Below are 27139 nucleotides of genomic sequence, written 5' to 3' on the forward strand. Positions count from 1 at the left end.
TATGATCTCCTTTTGTCTGAGTTTTTTTCTGGATTCTGTAAGCTCCTACACAAGCATAGGCTTCCGCAATGGAGTGACATAATGCTCAATCAAAAAGTATAGAATAAAACTGAAGGGAAACAGAGCACACCAGACCTTAGGCCTCTTTCACACGTCCGGATATTTCCGGTACTGGAAAAAACAGTATCGGTAATATCCGTTTCCGTGTGTGTGATATCTGTGACACATGTGTGGCAACCGCGTGCCGTATCATTATCACATGTACCGGCGCCTGGGAATCAGTGGTACAGTTAGCGCTGTTGCCAAGTACCGGGTGCTGAACGCTGTCCTCAACATTGTCCCCTGATGGCACTGCGATCAGTGATAACAAGGGACAATGATGAGAGTAGTATTCTGTTACCGCTGTGTCCTGGTGTAAAAATAAGAATAAAATAAAAAAATCCTTATACTCACCTGTCCTAAGTGTCCCTCACTGTAATCCACCTGACTGCTCATGCTAAAGAGCCGGGGAGAATGACTCACTGCAGCGAGCGGGCCTCTGCTTTGTGCTGGGCTCAGCAAGCGGTGTCCTGTCACTTACTGAGTGCAGCTCCGGGACCTGCTCGCTGCAGCGAGTCATTCTCCCTAGTTCCTCGGCGTGAGTGGTCACGTAGATTACAGCGGGGGACACTTAGGATAGGTGAATATAAGAATTTTTTAAATTTCATTCTTATTTTTACACCAGGACACAGCTGGCCAGAATACTACTCTCATCATTGTCCCCTGCTAGCGCTGATCGCGGTGCAAGCAGGGGACAATGATGAGAACTGCCTGCAGCACACGGCGCTTGGGAACAGCGCTAACTATACCGCTGATTCCCAGGCACCAGTATGTGTCACACGGATGACACACAGATGTCATCCGTGGGTCATCAGTGTCCATTACATTTTGCGGCCCGTGCTGTGAGAAAAAACGGACATGTCAGCGTGTTTTGCCCACGGACACACGGTCCGTGGAAACACACTGACATGTGCACAGGCCCATTTATTTGAATGGGTCTGTGTGTATCAGTGTCACCAGTACGTGTGGAAACGGACACCACACGTACTGGAATCACGGATGTGTGAAACAAGCCTTAGGGTGATACCTTAATAAAAAGATATAATGGATCCAGGTAATGTGCTCCCCAGAGCGATTTGTGTAGGCACAACTCCCATCAAAGCTCAATATCGGTTGCTCCTGGCCTGTGGCTGGGGAATGAACTTTACCAGGGAGCTCGAAGGAAAAGACAATTCACTGTTTGGGTTGTGCTAACCGATATGTAGATCCTTGATCCAATAATATAAAAGAGTATTTTTTATTTCACAACGCATTTCCACAATGGACTGGTGTTTTTCTCAAGTGTAAAAAACAGCTGTACCAAGTACATTTGTTTTTTTTCACTTAAGGAAAATGTCAGTTCGGCGTGAAACAAGGATCTTCATTTTGGTTAGCACAGCTCAAACCGTGAATTGTTTTTTCATTCAATCAAAGAGCAAAAGACAGATGTGCAACCATTATGTTGCTATATTTATTGATGATTGGCTGATTTCCAACGAAACTGACCTTAGTATGGATTTTTAAAAAAATAAGAAACAAAGACCGTTTTCACACATCCGACTTGACACTGGTCTCCTGACCTGAACTCAACAACGTCATATCTGCTTGTGAGGCTGAGGCTGATTGCGAGTCTGAAGACCCTCGTTCAGTCCAGATATCACGGTCTGCACTTTGACCATGAAAGTCAGATGTGTGAAACCAGACTTAGGCTATGTTCACATGTTGCTTTATTGCTGCATTTTTTCTGCAGCTAAAACCTGATGCCTTGGCAGTAAAAAAGCTGCAGACAAAAATGCCGGCTTTTTTGCTGCATTTTTCAGGATCCCAAAGTTCAGCTTTGCTTCCACCATACAAGCATGAACAATACAAGGTGTTAGGCCACCAATGCAAGATATATGTGAAACTATAAAACATTTTTGGAAAAAAGGGCCATTTGATCAAATGATTTAGTGGAAAAAGATTTTTATATCTGAAAAAATAGTGACTATGCTGAACAAAAAAGTTCATATGAGTTTGTGAAAAAATACATAATTGTAAATGTAAAAACTGCAGGGGGAGTTGAATTGGTCAGGCATAGTTTACCTAAAAAATTGGCAGTGCATTGAGTTACTCAGGCATTGTTCAATTTTACACAAATTACACATTTTATTAAACTGTACTAATACTAACATCCCTGTCATCAGGTGAGGAGACCAAGACATTTTTGCTTGAATTTGGGAAAATCACAAAAATGAAAGGGTTTCACATCCTGCTTTTTATTTTACTAAAAATGCTGCAAAAACTGATGGCAAAGTTTTTTGCAGCTTCTTTTTACACTTACATGTTGCTTTCTATGGGTGAAAAAATGCTGCAAAAACGCTGAAAAAAGTGGCATGCTGCAGTTTTCAAAAAAAGCAGTCCTTTTGCAATTCAGTCAGGAAAAAGAAACAAGTGTAGTACTGTAAAAAGGAGCTTTTAATTTGCATAAAAAAATGCAGCAAAAATGCAACGTGTGAACATAGCCTTTGGACTCCTTCACACGTAAGTTTTTCATATAAGAGTGTTTTCAGTTTTTTTCATGGCCAGCACTCGTACCTGTGACAGTTTATAAGGTTCTTCATATGTCTGATTTTTTGCCCCTGACCTGAGTGGTCTTTGCAAAAATGTGGAGACATGTCCAATATTGATCAGAGTGTCGGATCAAAATCAGCAATGCAAGTCTGTTGGTCAGTGAAAAAGTTGGACTGCGCTTGGATGCCATCCGTGTGCTGCCTGTTCTTCACTGAATGATAGGTAGGAGAAGGAGGAGAAAGTATTTTTTCTCAGTGAAAACCAAGAGTGGGTGATAAATGCTGAAGTGGTGACGTGTTTCTATTATACTTTTCCTCTGACTATTCCACTCCTGGCTTTGGCTTATAAATACTGAAGTAAAATACTGACCAAATACTGATCATGTGAATGTGGCCTTATGCACACTGCAGAATATGTTGGTGCTATAGAAGCATCGGTGAATCAGTACATAAAATACTTTGTTTATAAGGAATTTGTGGTTCGATGAAATTGCAATAAGTTTCTAAATGTCAATTTAAAAAATAACATAAGCTACCGACCGTACATGGCTCTTCATGCTAAGGTGGGACTTTCTCTGAAATTCTAAAAATATGGAGTATAAAAGTAAGGAAATGAATGACTCTCTGGTCTTTTGCTTGACATGCCGGCTGTTCAGGATGGAAAATGCTATTCTAAGCAGAACACTTCACACAGATTGCAAACGATAATCTGATCTGGAACATCAACATTCTTCATCCATAAAATTGAAGTGTAGCGGAAGCACAACAATCTCACGCTCAGCTGTTCTAGGTGAAGGAGGTACAGATTAACCTCCATTGGATTTCATACATTCCACTGAGTGACACTATCAATCAGTATGAGGTGTGATTGTGCTACATGTGGCAGGAGCCAGTCTAAGATCTGTGACAGCTGTGACATTCAAGGGACTGTCTGACCTTGAGAACCCTATTCAGACGGCGCATGTCCTTCTCCAGCTGCTGGATTTCATATGTAGCTTTGATGATAATACTTTTAATTGTAGCCCAGGGAAATGATGTTGATATTATACATTTGCATCTCCTCCAGTTCTTAAGCACCCACAACAGGTCATGAGAACTCAGGGTAATCCATAGAGAGAACACCTGTGGCAATAATATGGTCAATACTTATATTAACTGTGCAATACCAAGTCCGCCATCATATCTTCATCGCATTTTACATAAATTTTTATCAAAACTGTAGTGGTTCTTCACAAATGCTCAACAAAACTGTACTGTGTGAGCTCATCCTTGAAGGGGTTGTTCGACAGAAAATATATATATATATATATTTTGAGGCATGTCATGTTTTAAGAAGGGGTTGTTCAGTGGCAAAATATTTTTTTAGACATGAATTAATTAAAAATAATAAATGGGGGCATATCCTACTTTCCAGCTGGCCACTCAACAGGCCTCCGCAAGCTCTAGAAGAAGTGTCTACTCCAAATAAGAAGTCACAGCACCACCTGTAATTGTCTGTGGCGGTTAGCTGACTAGAAGACAAACCCTTAAAGATATTCCTAAAACATAACATATTTGGGGGAACTTGTAGACTAGGGGCGCACAGTGGCTCAGTGGATTGCACTGCAGTCTTGCAGCACTGGGGTCCTGGGCTCAAATCCCACCAAGGACAACATCTGCAAGGAGTTTGTATGTTCTCCCTGTGTTTGTGTGGGTTTCTTCCAGGTTCTCTGGTTTCCTCCCACATTCCAATGACAAAGTGATAGGGAATCTAGATTATGAGCCCCAATGGTGACAGTGATGATAGTGTATGTAAAGCACTGTAGAATATGTTGGTGCTATATAAAAATAAAGATTATTATTATTATTATTAGACTAGAGACACTGACTTAAGGAGTCTTACCATATCTTCAATTGAGTGACATATTGCTAGAATACACCATCACTTAATGATCGCTGGACGTCAGGCCTCCAGCTCCCACCTATCCTGAAAATCAAGGGGTGGCCCTTCAGCACTGCTTCCCCTTTACATTTGTTCCTCTGCACAGGGGCACTTTTGCCCATCCTCTGTAGCCCACTCTGTTCAAGTCAATGGGGCTGACTATAGTTCCCTGCAGAGCTGGGTGGCCAAGAAGGCTCCTTTATACTCAGGAGAGCTGAGGGTCCCTGATGTGAGACCCCTAAAGATCATTAAGTCATTGCATATTATATGCCATCACTTACGAAGATGAAAATACTATTTTTAAAATGTAAATTAGCTCTCCTCCAAAAGGAAGAAAATGTAGCAATGGGGGGAGGAGAAATGTATCAAGACGGGTGTTTCATAGACCAGTCGTGAACCTAGAGCCTTCTGCAGTAAGGAGCGTCACATTTATTAAGAGGTGCACCCTAATTAATAAATTTGGGATATCTTTCGAGCACCAGAATATGAAATCAATGCCAGCCACCAGCTATCATACATTCCAACTACGATCTACAATATATGCCAGTTTTCTGACATATACAATAGTTAATTTGTCAATCTGCTCTAGGCCATGTTGGTTTTTTCCAAGACCAGCTCATTGTTTTGAAAACCACTTGCAACAAATTTGGTGACTTATTTGCTGCTAGAAAACCAGTGTTGTGGGGATGATAAATTTCCCTCATTACAGGTTTGCTACCTTCAATCCCCAATAGATGGCATTAGAGAGACAGTCTTCGCCCTCCTGGAGGAGAACTATTTTACATACCCTTCTCCCATTCAACATTGGGTGTAAAGTGCCATAATCCATCCCACATAAAAACACTCCATTATCCAGCGGCAGTGAAACAATATTGGTAAGGTGATCGTACCTACAACAAGATAGACTAATGACAACACGGGAAATGGATCATTCCTACTATAAAATGATATAATTATGAATGTATGGCCATGAAGCAGCTGTGTATCATATTATCCCTAATATCGAGATCTGCTGCCGAAAAAGATCCTGGTATCATTGAGATGTGCGACATTTTGCTGTTTTCTTTATCATTTCCCAGTAATAACGACGAGAAACAGGATTGTGGCCAAGTCTGTGCCTCCTTGTGCTTTGTGATAAATAACATATTATCAATATTACCATTTATTGTAGTGTTAAATTGTTGCCAACATTTTAGGGGTCAAGGAAATATAAATAAAACAAAGGACAGCGGGATTTCAGAGGTGGAAATTGAGGAGCTTTGTGAAGCAGCTGCACCTAAAGACGGAAGCCCTTCTTATAGAGTTAGGGGCATCCGGCCTGACCAATCTGAACCAGAAAAGTCAGAATGACCCCCAAGGTTGTTCATTGCCAGTACTGAAGATCTGGACTGGTGGAAAGCAGAAATCTGCAGGATAGGCCATCACTATCAGATCAGTGGGGGGCTGATACCCGGTACCCCAATAGTCAGCTGAAGTGCATCCTGATATAAGATGTACAGGGCAGAATGCAGAAACCTTGCACATTGCTTGGTGACAACAGCAAAGTACAGCAGTGTATCTCCCATTAATGTGATAGGACCTACAGTACTGGGTAGCGGCCACTAACCTATGTATGGCGCTGTAGTGTACCGCCCTGTACACTGCTTATATGCCAGTGATTTCAGCTGATTGGTTGGGATACCGGGTGTCAGAGCCCCACTGACCTGATACTGATGATCTATCGTACAGATAAGTCAAGATTTGTTAAGTCCCAGACAACAGTTTCACCTAGATGTCATTGTTTATAGATTTTTACAAGATGTTTTGATGGAGCATGGTCTCCCCCATTGAAGTCAAGGTAGAAAAAGAACACATTATCACCCCAACTTGCCTCAAAAGCTGCACAATTAATTGCTGCAGTGTGTATATTGGGTTTAGAAAAAAAATCCATGATCATAACCAAGGTCATAAGAACTTTGTCCTGGATTTGATGTAGATAGATAATCATAGCAAAAAAGGCAACTGGATTTTACACCTTCTTACATAGTGTTTTTTGTTCTTTTTTTTACTTATAAATAACAACATGATTTTTCATTTTTACAAATGTTTTTTTCGGCAGCTTTTTTTTGTTCAAACTTTTTTTTTACATTTGTTTATTAATTTCTATAGAGAAGCTTATGGAAAAAGTGCATGAAAAAAATACAAGATCATGATTTATTTATTTTTTTTTAAAAAAGCACCCTTTATCCCCCAAAAAACACACAAGAGTGTGATTAAACCACACAAAAAAAAGCTTGTATTATGTTATATATTTCTCTGGTGGCTTACAGGTACTATATTGGATCGCAGAAATTTGCCGGAAAAAAAGCTGGAAAAATGGTGAGAAAATATGCAGCGTTTTTGTTAATGAGCAGTTTGACCAAACCAGTATATATATATATGTATATATATATTATTTTTTATATATACAATACAGACCAAAAGTTTGGACACACCTTCTCATTTAAAGATTTTTCTGTATTTTAATGACTATGAAAATTGTACATTCACACTGAAGGCATCAAAACTATGAATTAACACATGTGGAATTATATGCTTAACAAAAAAGTGTGAAACAACTGAAAATATGTCATATTCTAGGTTCTTCAAAGTAGCCACCTTTTGCTTTGATGACTGCTTTGCACACTCTTGGCATTCTCTTGATGAGCTTCAAGAGGTAGTCACCGGAATTATTCTTCCAACAATCTTGAAGGAGTTCCCAGAGATGCTTAGCACTTGTTGGCCCTTTTGCCTTCACTCTGCGGTCCAGCTCACCCAAACCATCTTGATTTGGCTCAGGTCTGGTGACTGTGGAGGCCAGGTCATCTGGCGTAGTACCCCCATCACTCTCCCTCTTGGTCAAATAGCCCTTACACAGCCTGGAGGTGTGTTTGGGGTCATTGTCCTGTTGAAAAATAAATGATGGTCCAACTAAACTCAAACCGGATGGAATAGCATGCCGCTGCAAGATGCTGTGGTAGCCATGCTGGTTCAGTATGCCTTCAATTTTGAATAAATCCCCAACAGTGTCACCTGCAAAGCACCCCCACCCCATCACACCTCCTCCTCCATGCTTCACGGTGGGAACCAGGCATGTAGAGTTCATCCGTTCACCTTTTTTGCGTCGCACAAAGACACGGTGGTTGGAACCAAAGATCTCAAATTTGGACTCATCAGACCAAAGCACAGATTTACACTGGTCTAATGTCCATTCCTTGTGTTCTTTAGCCCAAACAAGTCTCTTCTGCTTGTTGCCTGTCCTTAGCTGTGGTTTCCTGGCAGCTATTTTACCATAAAGGCCTGCTGCACAAAGTCTCCTCTTAACAGTTGTTGAAGAGATGTGTCTGCTGCTAGAACTCTGTGTGGCATTGACCTGGTCTCTATTCTGAGACGCTGTTAACCTGCGATTTTTGAGGCTGGTGACTCGGATAAACTTATCCTCAGAAGCAGAGGTGACTCTTGGTCTTCCTTTCCTGGGGTGGTCCTCATATGAGCTAGTTTCTTTGTAGCGCTTGATGGTTTTTGCAACTGCACTTGGGGACACTTTCAAAGTTTGCCCAATTTTTCGCACTGACTGACCTTCATTTCTTAAAGTAATGATGGCCACTCGTTTTTCTTTACTTAGCTGCTTTTTTCTTGCCGTAATACAAATTCAAACAGTATATTCAGTAGGACTATCAGCTGTGTATCCACCAGACTTCTGCACAACACAACTGATGGTCCCAACCCCATTTATAAGGCAAGAAATCCCACTTACTAAACCTGACAGGGCACACCTGTGAAGTGAAAACCATTTCTGGTGACTACCTCTTGAAGCTCATCAAGAGAATGCCAAGAGTGTGCAAAGCAGTCATTAAAGCAAAAGGTGGCTACTTTGAAGAACCTAGAATTTAAGACATATTTTCAGTTGTTTCACACTTTTTTGTTAAGTATATAATTCCACATGTGTTAATTTATAGTTTTGATGCCTTCAGTGTGAATGTACAATTTTCATAGTCATGAAAATACAGAAAAAAATTTAAATTAGAAGGTGTGTCCAAACTTTTGGCCTGTACTATATATATATATATATATATATATATATATATATAAGTGATGTGACAACCATTCAAAATAAATGTCCATTATGAGAGCTTGTTTTCTGAGCTTTTTATTACCCTATGATGTGGGGTCATTAGTTGCTGAAATTTTGTTATAATATTGACGGATATTATTAATAGGGGAAATAAAATCCTGAAACTTAACACAACCATAAATCACGCACTACTAAGACCCAGATTCACCAGATATATTTTGTAAAGAGCACTTTTCTGGAAGACTTCACTTACAGACTACAGACCTGTGCAGCAGGACCATGGCAAGAACGAGCATGGGGCAATGGGGCATCTCCCAGTGTTTGGAGGGCAGTGCCCGCATTGCACCCAGTTTCACTACGCCATCACTAAGAATATACATTTTAAGGGCAGCTATACTCTGTACAAATATTGCAATCATTCATATCTTAAAATTTGCAAAAATAAATAAATTAAAAAGCGGCCATTGATTCAACCTACTCAGCCAACCTGAAGCATGAAGAGCTGATTGGTGCATGTTGTGTCTCCAGCACAGGATGGCAGCTCTTCTGGTGAATTTTACAGCTACATGATCTATATATAGAGATGTATTTCTACAAAATTGAAAGGAGAAAGAAAAACCTGTGGCCGCCGTGAATGTAAAAGTCTCTGAGTGTTATGCAACCTGAAACTAAAACTCTCATTGTGCATTTATATAATATGTGACAATAGATAATACATGTTATACCCCCGTGTAACAATGCCTGGTGCTGGAGGCTACGCTATTTGTAACCACTCAAGAGTCATAAACTTTTTTTTACGCCTAACACACACCAAAAAGCCTGTTCTGATGTGGATTATTCAATATCTTGCTGCCAGTCTGAGTAGCAACAAAAGAAACAAGTCAAGTGAAGCTGATAATTGGATCTTATTTTGGGCATTTTTGGCACTTTTTGTTTGGTATGAAAGGTAAGATTCCACCAAGCAGATAGCGCTGTGAAATGTAACATATAGTGCTATGAGTGCTAAGTGCAGACTAGTGATAACATAAGCAGATATCGCTTTACCTTTGTTGGGTCGATGCTTCGGGTTTGTCCCAATTCTGGTCCCCACAATGTTGCTGAGCTCTGACTGTACTGTGAGCTGGATCAGTCTAACCTATGTCTTGGCGCTTTGTGTCACTATATCGTTTTAAGCAGTTTGTGGTTTGACAAAAACACGTCTTCAACCTGATTGTACCTTTTTCTCTCACATTTAGGATTTTTTTTTCTTAGTTTTCTTTCTCAGTATAATTTCCGTGATGGGTTTCGAAATTACCTATTACATGACCTCATGTCTCCTAGCCTCCAATGCTTGAAAGTAGGCTTACCATCATATGATCTGGCAAATAAAAAAAGGGTTATGATGTTGGTCTGGTGTTTTAGCTGTAAGCATGAATCCCCCCCCCCCCAGCTTGAAGGGGTTTTCCACTTATAAAATCACCTGATATGCATTCAGAAAGGTAGATTCCATCAGTGGAGGTCTGTAGGCTGGGACCCTCACTGATACTGTTCCTTCAATGTAGGGGCCTTGGCACTTGCTAGATAGCTGGACGTCTTTGTCTCTTTGAGCAAAAAGTGTTATGGTAAATATTTATACTTTGGTTGTATTATTATTTGGACAATTCATATATCTTTGATAATTTAATAATTTTTAAATTAGCTTTATAAGTGTTATTCATAAAAGCAATAACACAGGGCGTTGTTTCTGATGTAGAGGTGTCTTTGTGTTAAGTTTTCTTTGTTATAGAAGGCATAGGAAAGCTGGATACAGACAGTATTCAAGGACTACTGTTATTCCCAATTAAAATACTTTTTTCCCCAATTAAAATATCTTTTCAAAGAGGTAATGTAAAGCATGTAAAGCCACCCCCCTTTTCCTATTACTGTGGTTGTAATAAAGACTTGTGCCTGGGCATCTGAGAGTCAGACAAGCTTGTACACTGACACTAGTTGTGTGCTCTTGTCTCCGATCGATCAACTCTCTGATTTGATCAAAACTGGCAACTGTGTGAAACCTTTTGAGTTTCTCCTAAAGCTTTCCATACAGGTTTCTATATCACATGTAATAGGACCCCCTCCACCCCCAATAATGATGTTGATGACAGGTTCCCACAGGCATCGGCCACCTCTGACCCACAATAGTAACACTCCCATTTAAGAAATCTCCCTTGTCTGGGAAGCCCTTTTTGCCTGTAGTAAATACAAACCCAAGCACAAGGAAAAGCTGGCTAATGGTTTTATTTTTTTACAGGGAACCTGACAGCTGATTCATTCTTCTAGAACCACGGGCACTATAATTCACTCCTTATTGGCAGCCGTGTATGTTTCACTCTTAACTCTACGGTCTTTAGATAAAATGTGGCTGGGGACAGTACGACTAAGATGACTAGTCCAAGTGGCCGGTCCTCGGTGTCTTCTCCCCACCCTGCTCCGCTTCCACTAGACTGACAGATGTTTCCCTATTTGTGCATATAGGGAAAGACCTGTCAGTGAAAGGGCACAGGGCGGGGAGAAGCTGCCGATGTCCAGCCTCTGACTGCACAACTACAACTACTACTATGTGACAACTGCAGCCAATCATTAGGCTCAGAGGTCTTGTGCCATTTAGATTGGCGTCACCATTGAGCCTAGCGATTGTTTGCAATGGCCACACATGCTGTAGTTATGTCTTCAAAGTCACTGTATGAAAAAGGCAGAGCTGGACCTGCTGGTTGTAGGAAAGGCTTAATTTGTTATTTCAGATTGAAGAAGCTTATGGAAAAGAACATTTTAAACCTAGAAAAATGCCTTAAAGGGATATTCCATATCCAAGATCTTATTCCAATATGTAGTAAGTGTAATAATAATAATAATAATAGCAAATACCTCCAATTAGAAATGTAGGATAGTTTTCTTGATTCGCTATGTCTCTTTCCTCATGTGCAGGCATCGCAGGACCTTAGGTATCCATGGTTACCACCACTCATATAGTGACAGTTAGCTAGTTGCTAGTGGTCGTAACCATGGATACCTAAGGTCCTGCAATGGCTGCACATGGGGAAAGAGACATAGCCAATCAGAAAAACTAGACTACATTTCTAATTGGAGGTATTTGCTAATATTATTATTATTATTACTACACCTACTACATATTGGGATATGATCTTGGAGATGGGAATACCCCTTTAAGTTAATTGGAGGAAGGTAGATATTTTGTGAATGGTAATGACTGGCTCAATAATTCACTGCTACTAGCCTGTGAACACATATTTGAAGGTTGGAGTACGTACGTTTATACACTGATAGAAACAGGTTTTATACATCCAGAAAAAGCCATCTGCAGTATAAACATAAAAGATAATATACAAATTATTGGCACACATTAATGCGTTATTTAGATTGGATTTGAGAATTTAGGCTCGATGCCTTATATATTCCTATGTAACATAACATTATAGATAAAGAGTAATAACTCTCTGAGTACAGATAATGTAGTAGATATCATCTGCAGTCCTATGTAGCACCATAGATGACAGTGATCTCTCTAAGTGAAGATAGTGTAGATGTAACCTGTAGTCCTATGTAACATAGCAACACAGACAACACAGTGATAACTCTCTGAATGCAGATAATGTAGTAGATGTTACCTGCAGTCCTTTGTAACACCACAGATAATAGTGATAAGTCGCAGACTACAGATAATGTAGTAGGTGTTAGCTACAGTTCTATGTAACACCAGAGATAACAAACAACACAGTGATAACTCTCTGAATGCAGATAATGTAGTATATGTTACCCGCAGTCCTATGTAACACCACAGATAGCACAGTAACAACTCTGTAAGTATAGATAATGTATCAGATGTCACATGCAGTCCCATGTAACACTAGAGATAACACAGTGATAACTTTCTGAGTACAGATAATGTAGCTGATGTCACCTGCAGTCCTATGTAACACCATATCATTCTGTGTCAAGAACAACAGACAGTCATAAAAGACACATCGCAGAAAGGAGGGACGGGACCTTCTACTCGAGCTGGTAACATCCTATGCGGGAGTGAAGTTCACTGAAGCTACAGTAGAACGTGTTACCAGCACAGCCGCTGACTGGCTGATTGTGCTGTGACATGTAAGACAGAGACCACTGTGAACCATGTACTGAGAGAGGAGTTACCAGTGTGATGTGTCATGGCCGCTCTCTGCTCTCCTGATCTCACTGCAGAGCTGTGTGTAATTATACCTGACACATCTGCAGGTTCCTCTCAGCTTCCATCTCACAAGCAGATAGGGTTACAATACAGCAGAGCTGTGAGACCTGCAGCAAATGTGTTTGTAAGAAATAAAGTTCAGATCTTCTGTTCCATGTTAGTTACGTGTCTCACACTGGTATCTCCCCCATCATTTAAAATAATCTCTGGAGGCAGAGTTATCTTCCAGGCAGCGTCCTTCACAGAACCTGGAAGAGGTCATTTACATATGAGAAAAATGTGGATTTCTTTGGAATAAAACATTGGATTGCAGATATCGAGGTATCATTTTATTCAGCTTCCTATGACCTACATGCCCATATAGACGGCTTAGGAGGGACGATCCTACTGACAGATTCCCTTTAGCATCAAACATATGATGGCTTTCAGTCTGACAACACCCTTAACATACTATTTATCACAATTTGAAATATTAGTATTTAAAAAAACATGTACATACCGAAACGTAAAAGCTTTATTCCATTGATTTCAGTTGTTACTTTGTATATTCCTCTTCAGTCATGTAGAGCTAAATAAAAGACAACACAAGCATTAAATTGCTTTGTAAAACTCTAATATAAAGTCTGAATATTTAGCAAATAATGTACCTACATCATTAACAATAAATAATATATCAAAATTTCTCCACACTAGTGTTGAGGTGTCTAGTTTTACACCATCCATTACATATTTGTTGCAATAAATCTTAACAGATCCCATTGACTTATAATAGAAACGTCATGTCACATTTCCTTTTTTGTCAGTGAGCATAAAGTTACAGATTTGTCCGTCCTTCTCCTTCCTTATAGCTCAATATATCCTGAGATTTGTTACACAAGATGACCAGCTTTAAAAATTATTTTGAGAAACTGTGTCAGAAGAGGAACACTACATGGACAAAAGTATTAGGCCACCTAAACATTACCCCTACAGGAGCTTGTGTGACATCCCTGCCTAAAAACATAGGCTTTAAAGGGTTAGTCCTATCTTCAGAAATGGATATTGCTGGATTGTGCTTATAAATACAAGCAATTTTTGCAATTTACTGCTTATTAAAACCTTTAGCTGTTTCTGAGATATTTACAATTTTCTTTTGTTTACACCTGATTGCCTTGGAGACCGACCACTGCTGGTAGACAGCAGGACATGCACAGTGCTTACAAGCTCTTTCCTATTGCACTTTTTAGCACTGTTTTGTAGTTGGTCGGATCACTGGTCCACATTTTTATCTATTAATCCCAGCTATATTCAGTGCAGAACAGCTAAAGAATGGCTGCAAATTTTAATAAGCAGTAAATTGCAAAAGTGCTTGCTTTTACTAGCACTATCCGACAACACAAAGATGGGAAAAACCCTTAAATATGTAGTTTACACCACCCCCTTGGCAAGAAAAACCTCCAATTTTCTTGGAAGGGTTTATACAAGATTTTGAAGTGTGTGGGAATTCTATCCTTTCATCCAGAAAAGCATTTGAGAGGTTAGACATTGCAATCTCCTTTCTTGTTCATCCCTAAAGTGTTGGATGGGGTTCAGGTCAGAGCTCTGTGCGCTGGTCAGGTTTTTCCCACACCAAACTACGCCAACCATGCCTTTATGGCCCTGCCTTTGAGTACTAGGGCACAATGCTGGAATAGAAAAGGGGCTTCACCAAAATGTTCCTCAAAAGTTGGAAGGTACATATTATCCAAAATGTCTTAGTTGATGAAGCATTAAGATTTCCCTTTGCTGAAATTAGACCAACACCTGAAAGAACAGCCTCAAATCAATATCTCTTTTCCACCAGACTTTACAGCTGGCAGATAGGTAGGCAATGTTCTCCTGACACTCACAAGACTCGTTCATAAGATTGCCACATAGAGAAGTGTGATTCGTCACTCTACAGAACATTTCTCCAATCCAGTGGCAACTTTATACTGATCCATCTGCGGCTTGGCATTGTGCTTGGTGATGTAAGACTTGCCTGCAGCTTCTTGGCCATGGACACTCAAGCCATGATGCTCCAACTGCACAGCTTTTGAGCTGATGTGAATACCAGCGGAGGCTTAGGACTCGCTTTCTAACTTTATATAGTCTCCAATTAATGACTAAGTTGCTTTGATTGCTAAATTCTTCTACTTTCCAATTCTAATTACTTCTACTTTCCAGTAGGAATATTCAGAAAAAAAAGATATTACATAAAATGACATGATACAACAGTGCCATCCTATTAACAGTACGAAGTTAGTATCAGTGAGCTTTTTTAGAATAAAACAATCTTTCACAAATGTCTATGAAGACAGACTGCAGGGCTGCGGGATGGAATTCATACACCTGTGGCAATGGAACGGAATGAAAAACCTGAATTCAATGATTAAGAGGTGTGTTCCATTTCTTTTATACATACAGCATAGTGTATTTATTTATTTTACTCCCTTAGGCCTCCTTCACAAGGCCATGTTTCCAGTACGTGTGGTATCTGTTTTTCTCATGAATACAACAGGTATCCAATATAACCTATGCCGCTATGCACTTGTCCATGATTTTACAAAGATCATGTGTCAGGACTAGTGTTGAGCGAATTTGTTCGGCATTTCAAATTCGGGTTCGTGTTTGGGGGTTCCGGCTGTGTGACAGAGTGGCAAATCAGGGATGTTCGTGGGCGGAGCCGATTTTTTGGCGCGAACAAGCCGGGACCCCGAACACGAACCCAAATTTGAAATGCCGAACAAATTCGCTCAACACTAGTCAGGACTCGAATCCAGCAGTTTTTGTGCACAAGGCGGCAGCTCTTCCCTCTGAGCTATTCAGCTCGTTGGACAGCTCCTGGCTAACCTAGATTCTAGTACCTGTGTTGTTCCTGAGCAGCTCCACCCTGTGTGGTTCCTGATTGGCTTCATCCTGTGAGTTCTCGATTGAACACCCTATTTGAACCTGGCCTGGTACCTCCTTTCCAGCAAGATTATTATTGAGCTCCCTGCCTTTAGTCAAGCTCTCCCTTCACTTGCTGCCTCATAACATTATACTGCTGTTCCTGACTATGCAACCTGCTAAATCCTTCAAGACTATACTGCTGTTCCTGGGTATCGATTCCTGGCTTTTCCTGACTATGCTATCTGCCGTTGCTGCCCCTAGTGGTTGCAATACCACTACTCCAACCCAGGTCAGTTTCTAACACCATGTGTCCATGCAAAACACACAAAGACATGTCTGTTTTTTTACGGCAACAATGATGACAAGGGCCAATACAAGTTTATGGGTCCGTGAAAGGCATCCACGTGATGTCCATGTTTAACATTGTAAAGTATAGGAGAAGCTTTGTAATTTATTTATTTCTTTATCCATACCGGAAAAACACTGACACACGGATGTTAAAAATGGACACATGGATGACACACTGATGGAAAACACTGATGACACCGGTACTGGTTTTTCATGTACGTGTTTTATACGGATTTGTGAAGGAGGCCTTATATAGCGCCATTAATTTCTCAGGACTTAACTTTGTCACTGTCCCCATTGGAGGTCACAATCTAAATTCCTAGTATGTCTTTGGAATATGGGAGGAAACTGGAGAACTCGGAGGAAACCCACGCAAACATGGGCTGAACAAAAACGAGGACATCAGCGCTGCCCCGGTGCTAATTATGTCTGTGCGGACAACCAATGGTTGCAATGTAGTTTGCAGCCTGTCAAGGGTTTTTCAAGAATTTTTCAAGTGTTGCAGATAATGGTGCCGCATGTTCTGCTGGAAGTTTAAAAGTCACTGCAGAAAACCTAGCCAGGAGATTTGTATAGAATTTGGCATCACAGCCTTCTTAATACATTAACTATTTTACACACTAACATTTTCCACAGACACAGAGCACCCTCTTGCCCATGATCATTTCCATTATCTTTTCTTTGTGGAACACTTTTTTACCCATGACTACACACTGGCTGTGTGATGACTTCATGGAGCAACTTTTTGAAATCAACTTGACATGCCAAATCTTAGTTTTTAAGGAGGTTTCTTTCACTCTGGGTCTTGCAAACTTGATGATATGGTTTATTTTAATGTTCAGAATAATTTGTCACAGTTTCTTAAAGACTGGTGCCTAAATGAGAACATTATGGCTTTGGAAATACGTATGTGCATGGTGTAATAGTTGGCACAGGCTTGTCATTAATGACAGGTCCAGGCTTCGATTGATGTGCCACAAAGGTCAGTTATCACATCTGTTCTTTTCCTGTTAGATTCACCTTGACAGTGGCATAAAACGTCCAATTTTTAAATTAGTTAAAGAGCGTTTTAGTGAATTTGGTTAGTATGACAAATTAATAATGACAGAAGTTTAATAGATTTCCCCCCACCCAAGACTCATAAATAGTGTATAATGGTTCAGCAGCTAAAGTGTAATGTAACATTTTAATAATTTTTGTATAGACCTTGTTCAGTACTAATGATTAGTGGGGATGTGAGACCCCCATACAGTGGGTATGGAAAGTATTCAGACCCCTTTACATTTTTCACTCTTTGTTTCATTGCAGCCTTTTGGTAAATTCTAAAAAGTTCATTTTTTCCTCATTAAAGTACATTCTGCACCCCATGTTGACTGAAAAAAACAGAAATGTATAAATTTTTGCAAATTTATTAAAAAAGAAAAACTGAAATATCACATGGTCATAAGTATTCAGAGCCTTTGCTCAGTATTGAGTAGAAGCACCCTTTTGAGCTTGTACAGCCATGAGTCTTCTTGGGAATGATGCAACAAGTGTTTCACACCTGAATTTGGGGAATTTCTTCCTTACAGATCCTCTCCAGTTCCGTCAGATTGGATGGTGAACGTTGGTGGACAGCCATTTTCAGGTATCTCCAGAGATGCTCAATTGGGTTTAGGTCAGGGCTCTGGCTGGGCCAGTCAAGAATGGTCACAGAGTTGTTCTGAAGCCACTCCTTTGTTATTTTAGCTGTGTGCTTAGGGTCATTGTCTTGTTGGAAGGTGAACCTTCGGCCAAGTCTGAGGTCCAGAGCACTCTGGAAAAGGTTTTCATCCAGGATATCTCTGTACTTGGCCACATTCATGTTTCCTTCAATTGCAACCAGTCGTCCTGTCCCTGCAGCTGAAAAACACCCCCATAGCATGATGCTGCCACCACCATGTTTCACTGTTGGAATTGTATTGGGCAGGTGATGAGCAGTGCCTGGTTTTCTCCACACATACCGCTTAGAATTATCACCAAAAAATTCTGTCTTCGTCTCACCAGACCAGAGAATCTTATTTCTCATAGTCTGGGAGTCCTTCATTTGTTTTTGAGCAAACTCTATGCGGGCTTTCATATGTCTTGCACTGAGGAGAGGCTTCCGTTGGGCCATTCTGCCATAAAGGCCCGACTGGTCGAGGGCTGCAGTGATAGTTGACTTTATGGAACTTTCTCCCATCTCCCTACTGCATCTCTGGAGCTCAGCCACAGTGATCTTGGGGTTCTTCTTTACCTCTCTAACCAAGGCTCTCCTCCCGCGATTGCTCAGTTTGGCTGGACGGCTAGGTCTAGGAAGACTTCTGGTGGTCCCGAACTTCTTCCATTTAAGGATTATGGAGGCCACTGTGCTCTTAGGAACCTTGAGTAATGCAGAAATTCTTTTGTAACCTTGGCCAGATCTGTGCCTTGCCACAATTCTGTCTCTGAGCTCCTTGGGCAGTTCCTTTGAGCTCATGATTCTCATTTGGTCTGAGAGCTGTGAGGTCTTATATAGACAGGTGTGTGCCTTTCCAAATCAAGTCCTATCAGTTTAATTAAACACAGCTGGACACCAATGAAGGAGTAGAACCATCTCAAAGAGGATCACAAGGAAATGGCCAGCATGTGACTTAAATATGAGTGTCTGAGCAAAGGGTCTGAATACTTATGACAATGTGATATTTCAGTTTTTCTTTTTTAATAAATTTTATAAATTTGCAAAAATTTCTACATTTCTGTTTTTTTTCAGTCAAGATGGGGTGCAGAGTGTACTTTAATGAGAAAAAAAATGAACTTTTTAGAATTTACCAAATGGCTGCAATGAAACAAAGAATGAAAAATGTAAAGGGGTCTGAATACTTTCCGTACCCACTGTATATTTCTGAAACCAGGTATCAAAATCTAATGTTTTAGCGTGACCAATCTGGACGATAAAACAATATTAGGCCTCGTGCTATGATAAAGAATCCTAAGGGCTAAGATGAGTTGAACAGCTTCTATTTCCACAACGCATATCGATGCTGGACTAGCATCTTTTTCAAGTTAAAAAAACAATTGCATAGCAAGTGTTCAAGGGTAGGAGGAGTAAAAAGGCTGAAAGTGAAGAAAGCGCCAACAAGAAAATTAAAAAAAAAAGGAAGGAGTGAATGGAGGGTGAGAGGAAGGGAAGGAAGTTGAGTAGACTGATATTGGGATTGCAAAGGAGATAGAAAAAGTAATAAAGAGGAAAAAAAAGAAAAGAAAGAGAAAAGGGCAATATGAATGAAACAAATAGAATGAGATGAGAAATCAGGTATAAATAGGAAGAAAGAGAGGAGTACATTGGGGAAGTGTTAGGCTGAGATTGAGCCCGTGCTGTGTTGAGAAAAGAGAGAGGGGAAAGGGGGTTAATCAATAATTAAATTAAAGGAAATATATATATATATATATATATATATATATATATATATGCTAAAATTTTCAAGGTCTAAAACAAAAAGTCAGCATCTTATAGAAATTACTGATATACCTTGAAAAATGAAAGTTTCCCTGATCTACTGATTGATTGAGATGGGTGCAGCAGGGTGTAGACCCCATTTGTGGTTTGAGGATGTACAGTATGTGTATGTGCTGAAGGTCCGCAGTTGTGATATGAGAGGTTTGTTTTCCATAGTAATTTTTGAATTATCCTTGAGCAGTTTAAAGTAGAATACAAATGATGTTCTATTCATTCACATAGCAGGTTATGCCTATAACAATGAAGATCTGATTGTGCATTTGATTGAAAAGACAGTCCAGCAAGGCATGGTACTGATGAATTGAGGGTCACATAAAGACTACCTACTTTCTGGATAGATGACGGGCGGTTTCAGAAATATGTGGGCACTAGTTGTCATCATGCAGGTTCTTTTTCAGGGGAATTTTGTGTGGCTTTGATTTTCAGTACTTGGTCAGACGTTGGTCAAAGCAGAAGGTACATGTCTTAAGGAAACCTCAGCTCTAGAGATGAGCGTTGTTCTACTCGAACTGTTCGCCAATCTCAAATTCGAGCTGTTTTGGGCGGTGTTCGAGCCGGTCGGCGAACACGAACAATTTGAGAAAAATTCGGCTGTTCGAGGTTATGTTCGATAACTGTTCGTGCACCAAAATCATAACTGGATTTTTTCTCAGTAATGATGAAAATTAATGTTAATACGCAGTTTGAGTGTACAGCGGGGCGGGGGGAGGGGCAGGGGATGGATCTCTGCAGGAACAATGAAGATCTCCATTTTTTTTTCTCTTTCCCGCATTTGCAGTGGGGAGGTGCAATCTGTCAGCCTATCAGCAGCGCACACACGGAGCGAAGTGCTTTTTTTCACACAAGCAAGGGCATGTGTGATTGGCAGTGTATGTCACATGTCCTTGCCCTATAAGACCAAGCCATTTTCCCCGTCGCCACCATTTTCTCACTGCTGCAGCTGCGTGTTAGACGGCACCGCTGTTGCTGTGTGCGCTATACCTTGTTAATTTCAAGCCAATTTTCGCACAAATATACAGATAGCTTGGGAGTAGGGAATAGTTGTGATTGCAGTCCTTTTAAGGACTAGGTTACAGCATTTCCTACGACTTTTATCAGGCAGGTCTGTGCTCTTAAATAGATAGATTGTGGGAGTAAAGACTAATTGTAATTGGAGTCCTTTTCAGGACTAGGTTACATCAGTTCCTATCAGTTTTTGCCAGGCAGGTCTGTGCCAGTGCTGTGCAAGTTTTTTTCACAGCATTTGGCTGAATCTAGCAAAGCTAATCCTTTTTGGCCTATTGCAGAGTGTGTTAGTCAGTGGAGTAGCCTATCTGTGTTGCAAGATATACCACCTGTGTATAGAATACCAATTTTTTTACTGCACCTAGTGAAGTAAAATCTTTTGGGCATAGCATCATTCTATTAGTCCATCTATACTGACCTCCATCAGGTTGCAAACTGAATATAATTTTTTTCTGCATCTAGCTCTGAAAAAATATTTGGGCTTCTAGCAGTGTGTGGGACTCGGTCTATTAGTCCATCTATACTGACCTCCATCAGGTTGCAAATTAAAAATAATTTTTTTCTGCATCTAGCTCTGAAAAAATATTTGGGCTTCTAGCAGTGTGTGGGACTTGTTCTATTAGTCCATCTATACTGACCTCCATCAGGTTGCAAATTAAAAATAATTTTTTTCTGCATCTAGCTCTGAAAAAATATTTGGGCTTCTAGCAGTGTGTGGGACTTGGTCTATTAGTCCATCTATACTGACCTCCATCAGGTTGCAAATTAAAAATAATTTTTTTCTGCATCTAGCTCTGAAAAAATATTTGGGCTTCTAGCAGTGTGTGGGACTTGGTCTATTAGTCCATCTATACTGACCTCCATCAGGTTGCAAATTGAATAAAAAAATTTTCTGCATCTAGCTCTGAAAAAATATTTGGGCTTCTAGCGGTGTGTGGGACTTGGTCTATTAGTCCATCTATACTGACCTCCATCAGGTTGCAAATTAAAAATATTTTTTTTCTGCATCTAGCTCTGAAAAAATATTTGGGCTTCTAGCAGTGTGTGGGACTTGGTCTATTAGTCCATCTATACTGACCTCCATCAGGTTGCAAATTAAAAATAATTTTTTTCTGCATCTAGCTCTGAAAAAATATTTGGGCTTCTAGCAGTGTGTGGGACTTGGTCTATTAGTCCATCTATACTGACCTCCATCAGGTTGCAAATTGAATAAAAAAAATTTCTGCATCTAGCTCTGAAAAAATATTTGGGCTTCTAGCGGTGTGTGGGACTTGGTCTATTAGTCCATCTATACTGACCTCCATCAGGTTGCAAATTAAAAATAATTTTTTCTGCATCTAGCTCTGAAAAAATATTTGGGCTTCTAGCGGTGTGTGGGACTTGGTCTATTAGTCCATCTATACTGACCTCCATCAGGTTGCAAATTAAAAATCATTTTTTTCTGCATCTAGCTCTGAAAAAATATTTGGGCTTCTAGCAGTGTGTGGGACTTGGTCTATTAGTCCATCTATACTGACCTCCATCAGGTTGCAAATTGAATAAAAAAAATTTCTGCATCTAGCTCTGAAAAAATATTTGGGCTTCTAGCGGTGTGTGGGACTTGGTCTATTAGTCCATCTATACTGACCTCCATCAGGTTGCAAATTAAAAATAATTTTTTTCTGCATCTAGCTCTGAAAAAATATTTGGGCTTCTAGCGGTGTGTGGGACTTGGTCTATTAGTCCATCTATACTGACCTCCATCAGGTTGCAAATTAAAAATAATTTTTTTCTGCATCTAGCTCTGAAAAAATATTTGGGCTTCTAGCGGTGTGTGGGACAGAGACGTAGTACTGGAAGCACGTCAACAACTGCATCCTCAAACACAACTCTGCCTCTCACCACAAGTCGTGGTGGCTCTTCAGGTCGCATGGGTGCTAAGCCTTGCATAGCCTGGGCATTTTTTCAGATCGATAAAGATGACCCAACTCGTGTTATCTGTAACATTTGTCAGCAAAAGCTAAGTAGAGGCCAAAAAATACATAGTTTGAGTACTTCATGCATGAACCGGCACATGGACATGAAGCATAAGTTGCAGTGGGAAGCTCAGTGTGCTACAATGCGGTCTAGCCGGCCGGGCCAACCACCGTCTGCCATATCTTGTGCATCCGCGGCCTCTTCATTCTCTGTGACTGGGGGGACAGCAGTCACACCTGTTTTGGGGCGCAGACCTGCCACCTCTTTACCCGCAACAGCCAGCGTGATTGGCAGGTCATCATTTTCTTTGGAGGTGGTAACACCAGCTGGTCTTGAGCGCTGTCCGACATCGATAGCACCACCTTTGGATCAAGGCAACCTAACATGTCCGCCTGCATCTTCCTCACAGACCGGCAGTTTGCCGGGGACACCCTTATCAACCCCGTCTAAGCACAATAGCCAGCCCTCGGTCCCTCAGATGTGGACAAGTAAAAGACCATTTCCTCCTAGCCATGAGAAAGCTAAGAGGTTGAATTTCACCATCTGCAAGCTCTTGGCTACAGAAATGCTGCCTTTCCGCCTGGTTGACACAGAGGATTTTCGAGACCTTATGTCCGTCGCAGTGCCCCAGTACCAGATGCCCAGTCGGCACTACTTCTCAAAGAAAGGTGTGCCTGCGCTCCACCAGCATGTCGCACACAACATCACCGCTTCTTTGAGAAACTCTGTGTGTGACAGGGTGCATTTCACCACAGACACTTGGACGAGTAGGCATGGACAGGGGCGTTACATGTCGCTGACTGGGCACTGGGTAACTATGGTGACAGCAGGACAAGGGGCTGCTGTCCAAGTCTTGCCGTCCCCACGAGTTGTGCGTCAATCCTCTTTATGTCATTTTTCCTCCACTGCTTCTGCCTCCTCAACCTCCTCTCGGTCTTCCACCTGCACCCAAAGCCTGTCTGGTCATGCCACAAGCTTTCTAACTGCGCAGAAGGGATCCTGCACACCTCCTTACTATGCTGGCAGTAGGGCTCAACGTCATCAGGCGGTTTTTACATTGAAATGTCTGGGAAATGTGAGTCACACAGCTGAGGAGTTGTGGTCAGCTCTGGAGAACCAATTTCATGAATGGTTGTCTCCACTGGACCTGAAACCAGGGAAGGCCGTGTGCGACAATGCTGCAAACCTGGGTGCGGCCCTTCGCCGGGGCAATGTCACACACGTGCCTTGTATGGCTCACGTGTTGAACCTGGTTGTCCAGCAATTTTTAGCCCACTATCCCAGACTAGATGGCCTTCTGCAGAGGGCACGGTCGCTGTGTGCTCACTTCCGCCGTTCGCATCCCGCAGCTCAGCGACTTACATCTCTACAGAAGTCGTTGGGCCTGCCACTTCACCGGCTAAAATGCGATGTGCCTACCCGGTGGAATTCAACTCTGCACATGTTGCAGCGACTGTGGCAGCACCGACAAGCCCTGGTGCAATACGTTCTGACGTATAGCCTGGGCCAACGAGATTCAGAGGTGGGGCAAATCACGCTGGAGGAGTGGTCTCAGATCAGGGACCTATGCACCCTTCTGCACAGTTTTGAAATGGCGACGAAGATGTTTAGTGCTGACGATGCCATTATCAGCATGACTATTCCGGTGATTTACATGCTGGAGCACATGTTAAACAGAATTCGGAGTCAGGTGGTGGCACAAGAGGAGGTGGAGGAAGTAGAGGAGGAGGAGTTGTATGCGGAAGGGCTAACATCTGCAAGGTCCAGACGGTCGGCAGCACCAAGGCGGCAGGCATGTGAGGGTGGGGGAGATGGTTTTACCAGGGCGCATGGTAGCAGCCAAACTAGTGAGGAAGGTGCAGGAGCCCAGGAAGAAGTGGAGGACGAACTGATGGAAGACTCATCAGATGAGGGAGACCTTGATCACATTTCTGTTGTGCGAGGTTGGGGGGAGAGGACAGAGGAAGGAAGCATGATTGTTACCTCGCCACCAACACAACAGGGACTTGGTGCTCCTGGATGCGCAACACACATGAGTGCCTTCTTGCTGCACTACCTGCAACATGACCCTCGAATTGTGAGAATTAGAAATAATCCTGACTACTGGGTTGCCACACTGTTAGATCCCCGGTACAAAAGTAAATTTGCAGAAATTATTCCTGCCATAGAAAGGGATGCACGCATGCAGGAGTATCAGCAGAGACTGTTGCAGAATCTTACATGTGCTTTTCCACAAAATACCAGTGGTGCACGTAGTGAATCTCACAGTTCCAACTTGCCAACCGTGGGACCGTCAAGTGTTCAGCACTCAAACCGTAACAGAACCACAGTATCTGGTGGTAACATCAATTTTGCGGAATCATTTCACCACTTTTTTAGCCCATCCTTTGCAAGGCCACAGGAGACAAGAAGTCTGACACATAGTCAACGCCTAGAGACGATGGTACAGGAGTATCTCCAAGTAAACATTGAAGCCACGACTGTGTCACTGGACCCTTGCTCTTTTTGGGCTTCCAATCTGGATAAATGGCCGGAGCTAGCCACTTACGCCTTGGAGATCTTGTCATGCCCCGCAGCCAGCGTTCTGTCTGAACGTGTGTTCAGCGCTGCTTGTGGTGTGCTGACAGATAAGCGCACGCGGCTCTCCACTGATAATGTAGACAGACTCACGTTCATAAAGATGAACAAATCATGGATCCGAAACGACTTTTCTACCCCTGTGTCATCCTGGGGAGAGTAAAAGCTTGATGATTGTTTAAAATCACCCTACCAACCGTTTTAAGCTTTCAAATTACTAATCATGTTTATCTGTATCTTGACTGGAAAATAATTTGGGCTTTGTAGCAGTGTGCAGCACTGATCCTATTAGGCCATGTATAATAAGCTCCACCAGATTTAAAATTAAAAATAATTTTTAGCTGCATCTAGCCCGGAAAATAATTTTGGGGCTCCGAGATGCGCAAGACACATAAGTGCCTTCTTGCTGCACTACCTGCAGCATGACCCTCATATTGTCAGAATTCGAAGTAATCATGACTACTGGGTTGCCACACTCTTAGATCCCCCAAACTTTTCGATCAACCTTTTCATTTTAATAAAGACCAAAAAAATGGTCATTTTTGAAATTATAAGCATTAGCAGGTTGTTAGAAACTGAAATCAAACAGTTTTCAACTCAAAACTTTATTCTAGGTGATGTTACATTTTCACATAGGACCCCTTGTTCGAAAGGAGCTTCTGAACTCTTTCGTCCATTGAATTTGTCAGGTTTTGGATGGTTTCTGCTTCAATTGTTTTGCATGAGGACAGAATACCCTCCCAGAGCTGTTGCTTAGATGTGAACTGCCTCCCGCCATCATAGACACTCCTTTTAATGATGCTCCAAAGGTTCTGAATGGGGTAGAGGTCAGGGGAGCATGGGGGTCACACCATAAGTTTGTCCCCTTTTATGCCCATATCAGCCAGAGATGCAGATGTTTTATGTGCAGCATGAGATGGTGCATTATCATGCAGAAAAATGATCTTGCTGTGAAATACACGGTTCTTCTTCTTGAACCATGGCAGGAAGTGCTGTTTGAGAAAATCCACATACATTATGGAGTTCATCTTTAGCGCCTTCAGGGATCCTAAAGGGGCCGACAATCTCTCTCCCCATGATTCCAGCCCAAAACATTACTCCACCTCCTCCTTGTTGGCGCTGTAGCCGTGTTTGCGTGGGGTGTCCATCAACCAGCCATCCTCCACTCCATCCATCTGGACCATCGAGCGCTGCACGGCACTCATCCGTGAACAAAACAGTTTTGAAATCAGTCTTCATGTAATGTTTGGCCCACTGGAGCCGTTTCTGCTTGTGTGAAGTGGATAGAGGAGGTCGACAGGATGGCGTATGCACAGCTGCAAACCTCTGAAGGACCCTGCATCTTGTTCGGGGGACGTTGGAGGCACAAGCAGCTTCAAAAACTTGTCTGCTGCTATGACAAGGCTTTTTTGCCGCTGCTCTTTCAACCTGACGTAATTGCCTGTAGGAAAGAGTCCTCAATTTGCCCTTATCAGCACGCACACGTGTGTACTGTGAATCAGCTACATACTTCTTGATTGCCAAGACACTTCATCCTGATCATCGCACAATGTTTATTGTAGTCATGCCTTGACCTAAACACTCCACAATTTGTTGCTTCTCAGCAGCCGACACATCCTTTTTCTTTCCCATTTTGGCAGAAAATGTAGGCTGCTGAATAATGTGAGAGAGCCTTCTTAAGTAGTCTTGCCTTTCATTGGACACACCTGACAAACTAATTAGCACTGGTGTCTGCAATTGCTTACAGTGATATAAAGAGCCCTGACACACATCACCATCAATGAGTTTAACTGACAAACAAACAAATTCTTCCCTTATCACTCCTAAACACTTTTTGCATAATAATTTGGAACACAGTGTACATGTGCTTTTCCACAAAACACCAGTGGTTCACGTAGTGAATCTTACAGTTCTAACTTGCCAACCGTGGTCTGTATGGAGTTGTTCAATAAAGGGCCCAAAATTAAGATAACATAGATGGGAGAGGTCTCTATGAATAGGAATTCCTAAGTATTTGATA

At 41.6% G+C, this 27139-nt stretch overlaps 1 protein-coding gene across 3 annotated transcripts in view; it reads right to left on the reverse strand.

The window, feature by feature from the left end:
• Positions 1-27139, reverse strand: part of HDAC7 (histone deacetylase 7) — a 439476-nt gene that overhangs the window by 217216 nt on the left and 195121 nt on the right. For all 3 annotated transcript variants that reach the window (XM_073663183.1, XM_073663180.1, XM_073663181.1), the window contains exon 2: positions 13348-13416. The gene's annotated coding sequence lies outside the window, so the exon portion shown is untranslated. The remainder of the gene's footprint in view (positions 1-13347; positions 13417-27139) is intronic.

This window comes from Phyllobates terribilis, unplaced genomic scaffold (assembly GCF_046119375.1).
Source record: "Phyllobates terribilis strain yellow unplaced genomic scaffold, ASM4611937v1 Scaffold_2__4_contigs__length_985480577, whole genome shotgun sequence".
NCBI lineage: Eukaryota > Metazoa > Chordata > Amphibia > Anura > Dendrobatidae > Phyllobates > Phyllobates terribilis.